At 41.6% G+C, this 6,872-nt stretch overlaps 1 non-coding gene across 1 annotated transcript; it reads right to left on the bottom strand.

Moving 5' to 3' along the window:
- Positions 1-6,790: 6,790 nt before the first annotated feature.
- Positions 6,791-6,872, bottom strand: trnas-aga (transfer RNA serine (anticodon AGA)). Its single transcript has one exon. It is a non-coding gene; the product is annotated as a tRNA-Ser (tRNA).

Genomic DNA, 6,872 nt, shown 5'->3' with positions numbered 1-6,872 from the left:
CTCTTTGTCCAATGTCCCAGACTGGAAAAATTAGAGGACAAATTTGTTGCTCTCGTTTATTTTGTTATAAGGTTAGTAGATGTGCAATGTTCAGCTGTTAGAAATGAAAGGCTAGCCTAATCTTTTGTCATATTTTGCTGTGATCACTTTTTTGTAGCCTATCATAATTTATATAGCCTATGACGTTCTCCCAAACAACCAGCTGTTGTAGTTCCACTTAACTAAAATAAATGCAGTCTACTACCTACAATGGGTGTATAAAAAGCGGAAAATATGTTTAATATTAAATTAGCACGCTACTTTTATTTTGGCGTTACTTCCGCTTCCGGTCTACCCGCCGTCATGTTCGAATGTAAGAAACGAAAAATGAAAAAAGTAATTTCCAAAAAACAAATTTTGTCTGTTATTTGATTTGGGTTTTTCGTTTTTTTAGGAAGACAGAAAAATCTGTTTATGGTTTAAAACGAAAAATGGAAAAAGGACACCTATTTCCGTTTTTTCATTTTTTCGTTTTGACAGAAAAACGGATTATACTTTGGTACCCGGACCCGACAGCCAATCAGAGCAGCCTGAAGACCTTTGATCCTGCGACAGCCAATCAGAGCAGCCTGAAGACGTTTGATTCTGCAACAGCCAATCACATGATGACGTGATTAGTTAACTGAAAATATTTCCTTGTTTGGTTCATAATTGTTAATGGTTTCTTTTTGTGGTTATTCTGTTAGTTAGTTAGTTAAGTTAGTTATAGTTATGAAAGGGAATGTTTGAATTGCTACCAGTGTGTGTGCGTGTTATATAGTTCTGTTGAGAATGTGTTTTGAAAAAAGTGTATCTTGTTGTTTGTACTATTTTTTTTACTGGGTACTCCTTTGGTTCCTGAGTTGTGCGTTTGGGTTCAAGTGCTAGTTCTATTAGTTAAACACATGCCACACAGACATGAGTTGTTTTGTTTTAACACATTCAAACCATTAAAATGGTACTCCACTTTGTCCTCACACCTGCAACATTTTGGCTCCAAAGGAGCAAAATGCAAGGTCACATTACAGGGTCTGACATGTTCACTCTTAACTGTAGGCTATGTCAGGGTGTATTTTACTGTAATCTCCAGCAATCCTGACATGGGCCCAACAGTGAGGAGGACCACCACATTGTCTAGATTGAACAATCTAGACACCAAACTGCTGAGCACCTTGTATTGAGAGCCCGCTGGGACCTGCACTGAGGTAAACAGGAAGAGGCTTCAGTGGGTAATCAAAGCAGTAGTAGTATTAGCTAAATGAAGGAACAACCTGAATAAGAAAAATCAGTGGAACTCTGTTATTTTATGTCAGGGACACTTTGTTTTGTCCATTTCTCAACATATTCTTATTCCCAATCATACAAGGCTGTAAGACAAACATAATATATCCCTGGAATAAGGGTGAAGCTTGTCCGCTGACATGTATACATACACAACCGCCAAAGAGCAAAAGTTGAGGTAGTTTCGCGTATTACATGGTAAGTGTCGCGGCGAGTTATGCTGTAAGACTGGAGAAGGTGGGAATTGGCCAGGAGTTAGGCTACACTGGAAGTCCGGGCAAAGTAGGAAATAAGTGAACGGAATGTACACTCTAATACACAGTCAGTATTGTGAAGTGTTACCTAAAGGCCTCTGTCATTGTACAGAGATGCTATGATTTGCTTGTACAGCACCTAAAAAAAAACCTCACTGTTGTCTATATTCATAGACACACCCAGCCTCGCTTTCAATATAACACAAGCACTCACATTCTATAATTGCCATCAGCAAATTATATGAAAATAATATAAAACATCTTTTAAGAAGAAAAAAAAAGACGGTTGTTGCTCTCGTTTATTTTGTTTTAAGGTTAGTAGATGTGCAATGTTCAGCTGTCAGAAATGAAAGGCTAGCCTAATCTTTTGTCATATTTGGCTGTGATCACTTTTTTGTAGCCTATCATAATTTATATAGCCTATGACGTTCTCCCAAACAACCAGCTGTTGTAGTTCCACTTAACTAAAATAAATGCAGTCTACTACCTACAATGGGTGTATAAAACGCGGAAAATATGTTTGATATTAAATTAGCACGCTACTTTTATTTTGGCGTTACTTCCGCTTCCGGTCTGCCGGCCGTCATGTTGGAATGTAAGACACGAAAAATGAAAAAAGTAATTTCCAAAAACCAAATTTTGTCCGTTAATTTATTTTGGTTTTTCGTTTTTTTTAGGAAGACAGAAAAATCCGTTTTTGGTTTAAAACGAAAAATGGAAAAAGGACACCTATTTCCGTTTTTTCATTTTTTTGTTTTGACAGAAAAACGGATTATACTTTGGTACCCGGACCCGACAGCCAATCAGAGTAGCCTGAAGACCTTTGATCCTGCGACAGCCAATCAGATCAGCCTGAAGACCTTTGATCCTGCGACAGCCAATCAGAGCAGCCTGAAGACGTTAGATCCTGCGACAGCCAATCAGAGCAGCCTGAAGACCTTTGATCCTGCGACAGCCAATCAGAGCAGCCTGAAGATGTTTGATCCTGCGACAGCCAATCAGAGCAGCCTGAAGACCTTTGATCCTGCAACAGCCAATCAGAGCAGCCTGAAGATTTTTGATCCTGCGAAAGCCAATCAGAGCAGCCTGAAGACCTTTGATCCTGCGACAGCCAATCAGAGCAGCCTGAAGATTTTTGATCCTGCGACAGCCAATCAGAGCAGCCTGAAGACCTTTAATCCTGCGACAGCCAATCAGAGCAGCCTGAAGACCTTTAATCCTGCGACAGCCAATCAGAGCAGTCTGAAGATGTTTGATCCTGCGACAGCCAATCAGAGCAGCCTGAAGATTTTTGATCCTGCGACAGCCAATCAGAGCAGCCTGAAGACCTTTAATCCTGCGACAGCCAATCAGAGCAGCCTGAAGACCTTTGATCCTGCGACAGCCAATCAGAGCAGCCTGAAGATTTTTGATCCTGCGACAGCCAATCAGAGCAGCCTGAAGACCTTTAATCCTGCGACAGCCAATCAGAGCAGCCTGAAGACCTTTAATCCTGCGACAGCCAATCAGAGCAGTCTGAAGATGTTTGATCCTGCGACAGCCAATCAGAGCAGCCTGAAGAACTTTGATCCTGCGACAGCCAATCAGAGTAGCCTGAAGACCTTTGATCCTGCAACAGCCAATCAGATCAGCCTCAAGACCTTTGATCCTGCAACAGCCAATCAGAGCAGCCTGAAGACGTTAGATCCTGCGACAGCCAATCAGAGCAGCCCGAAGACCTTTGATCCTGCGACAGCCAATCAGAGCAGCCTGAAGATGTTTGCTCCTGCGACAGCCAATCAGAGCAACCTAAAGACCTTTTTTTTTTGCGATAGCCAATCAGATCAGCCTGAAGACCTTTGATCCTTCGACAGCCAATCAGAGCAGCCTGAAGATGTTTGATCCTGCGACAGCCAATCAGAGCAGCCTGAAGATTTTTGCTCCTGCGACAGCCAATCAGAGCAACCTGAAGACCTTTGATCCTGCGACAGCCAATCAGAGCAGCCTGAAGATGTTTGCTCCTGCGACAGCCAATCAGAGCAACCTGAAGACCTTTCATTTTGCGACAGCCAATCAGATCAGCCTGAAGACCTTTGATCCTGCGACAGCCAATCAGAGCAGCCTGAAGATGTTTGATCCTGCGACAGCCAATCAGAGCAGCCTGAAAACAATGATCCTGCAACAGCCAATGAGAGCAGCCTGAAGATGTTTGATCCTGCGACAGCCAATCAGAGCAGCCTGAAGACCTTTGATCCTGCGACAGCCAATAAGGGCAGCCTGAAGACCTTTGATCCTGCGACAGCCAATCAGAGCAGCCTGAAGACCTTTAATCCTGCGACAGCCAATCAGAGCAGCCTGAAGATGTTTGATCCTGCAACAGCCAATCAGAGCAAACTGAAGACCTTTGATCCTGCGACAGCCAATCAGAGCAGCCTGAAGACGTTTGATTCTGCGACAGCCAATAAGAGCAGCCTGAAGACCTTTGATCCTGCGACAGCCAATCAGAGCAGCTTCAAGACCTTTAATCCTGCAACAGCCAATCAGAGCAGCCTGAAGATGTTTGATCCTGCAACAGCCAATCAGAGCAGCCTGAAGACCTTTGATCCTGCGACAGCCAATCATAGCAGCCTGAAGACCTTTGATCCTGCGACAGCCAATCAGAGCAGCTTGAAGACGTTTGATTCTGCAACAGCCAATCAGAGCAGCCTGAAGACGTTCGATCCTGCGACAGCCAATCAGAGCAGCCTGAAGACCTTTGATCCTGCGACAGCCAATCAGAGCAGCTTGAAGACGTTTGATTCTGCAACAGTCAATCACATGATGACGTGATTAGTTAACTGAAAATATTTTCTTTTTTGGTTCATAATTGTTAATGGTTTCTTTTTGTGGTTATTCTGTTAGTTAGTTAGTTAAGTTAGTTATAGTTATGAAAGGGAATGTTTGAATTGCTACCAGTGTGTGTGCGTGTTTTATAGTTCTGTTGAGATTGTGTTTTGAATCAAGTGTTTTTTGTTGTTTGTACTATTTTGTTTACTGGGTACTCCTTTGGTTCCTGAGTTTTGCGTTTAGGTTCAAGTGCTAGTTCTATTAGTTAAACACATGCCACACAGACATGAGTTGTTTTGTTTTAACACATTCAAACCATTAAAATGGTACTCCACTTTGTCTGCACACCTGCAACATTTTGGCTCCAAAATAGAAAAATGCAAGGTCACATTACAGGGTCTGACATGTTCACTCTTAACTGTAGGCTATGTCAGGGTGTATTTTACTGTAATCTCCAGCAATCCTGACATGGGCCCAAAAGTGAGGAGGACCACCACATTGTCCAGATTGAACAATCTAGACACCAAACTGCTGAAGACCTTGTATTTAGAGCCCGCTGGGACTTTCACTGAGGCAGACAGGAAGAGGCTTCAGTGGGTAATCAAAGCAGTAGTAGTATTAGCTAAATGAAGGAACAACATGAAAAAGAAAAATCAGTGGAACTCTGTTATTTTATGTCAGGGACACTTTGTTTTGTCCATTTCTCAACATATTCTTATTCCCAATCATACAAGGCTGTAAGACAAACATAATAAATCCCTGGAATAAGTATGAGGCTTGTCCGCTGACATGTATACATACACATCCGCCATGAGCAAAGAGCAAAAGTTGGGGTAGTTTCGCGTATTACATGGTAAGTGTTGCGGCGAGTTATGCTGTAAGACTGGAGAAGGTGGGAATTGGCCAGGAGTTAGGCTACACTGGAAGTCCGGGCAAAGTAGGAAATAAGTGAACGGAATGTACACTCTAATACACAGTCAGTATTGTGAAGTGTTACCTAAAGGCCTCTGTCATTGTACAGAGACGCTATGATTTGCTTGTACAGCACCTAAAAAAAAACCTCACTGTTGTCTATATTCATAGACACACCTAGCCTCGCTTTCAATATAACACAAGCACTCACATTCTATAATTGCCATCAGCAAATTATATGAAAATAACATAAAACATCTTTTAAGAAGAAAAAAAAAGACGGTTGTTGCTCTCGTTTATTTTGTTTTAAGGTTAGTAGATGTGCAATGTTCAGCTGTCAGAAATGAAAGGCTAGCCTAATCTTTTGTCATATTTGGCTGTGATCACTTTTTTGTAGCCTATCATAATTTATATATATATAAATTATGCAGTCCATCGCCTTAACCTCTCGGCCACCTCGGCCACCTCGTCCTCTCTCTTATAAGTTTGACCATAAAAATTTCCATCTTAAACTACAGCTGGTATAATTTTGATCTCAAAATTGGAGCCTCATTAGATACAATGGCCTCGCGTGCAGAGGAAATGAATTTATCCTCCTGTCACAAAAATAGAATCATTATTATCTAAATGTGGTTTCATGTAGGAATGTTTGAGGTTATTTGATTTAAAATTGGGCGAAACAAAAGCAATTGCACTTAGGATAAGTCAAATTTAAGGTTGGGGTTATTACAATCTCTTCAGTATATACCCAAATGTGGAAGGCAAATTAGGTCAAATTATAAAGGGCTTGCTTTCCAGGCAAAATGTGGCGGGATTTATGTCCACACTCCTCAGAAATTTTTTAGGTGCTCTTCTGGTGAGAGGTCTTAATGATCATCTTATAAAGACAAACCAACTAATGTTTTAAAACGGAAAGAAAAAAGAATCTGCCAAACCATGAAACACTACGGATTTTCCATGTCTCACTGATCGAATGCAAGACTCTACTTGATACATTCAACCACTCTGAAAAACTCTGAGAAAAACCAACAAGCTTCAGTTGTGAGATCTATTCCTTTTGATGTATCAAGGAAATGATCGTTTGGTCAGAAATGGTTCATTAATTTGGAAGCTCTAAGAATACATCAATCGAAGGGGAATTAGCTCAAATGGTAGAGCGCTCGCTTCGCATGTGAGAGGTAGCGGGATCGACGCCTGCATTCCCCAGTCGTCTTTCCTTTGTTCTTGTCCTCTGTGGAGGAAATGATTAACAGCTGCACGTAGCAAAGGTGGGTGCAAACTGAAAGAAAGACAGCTCTTTCACATTAGCCTGAAGTCACACTCAAAATTCTTCATGATAGATTCAATCGCCCAAATGAACTTTGTGTAGGCAAATAAAAATATTGCAACAAAGTCATTGTTTGAAAAGCCTGCTTGTAAGAAGTGGAATAAGAACTAACAAACAATCCGAGAATGGGATTCGAACCCATGCATGCTTCTTTCTAAGTTAACTTTTAGCAACCCTGGGTCAATAATTTTATCGTTGTCGGCAGGACTCAAACCTGCGCGGGGAGACCCCAATGGATTTCTAATCCATCGCCTTAACCTCTCGGCCACAACAAC

The sequence above is a fragment of the Odontesthes bonariensis genome, chromosome 11 (genome assembly GCF_027942865.1).
Source record: "Odontesthes bonariensis isolate fOdoBon6 chromosome 11, fOdoBon6.hap1, whole genome shotgun sequence".
Lineage (NCBI taxonomy): Eukaryota > Metazoa > Chordata > Actinopteri > Atheriniformes > Atherinopsidae > Odontesthes > Odontesthes bonariensis.
Note: the sequence above shows the minus strand (reverse complement) of the source record. Positions and strands in the feature narration are given on the sequence as shown.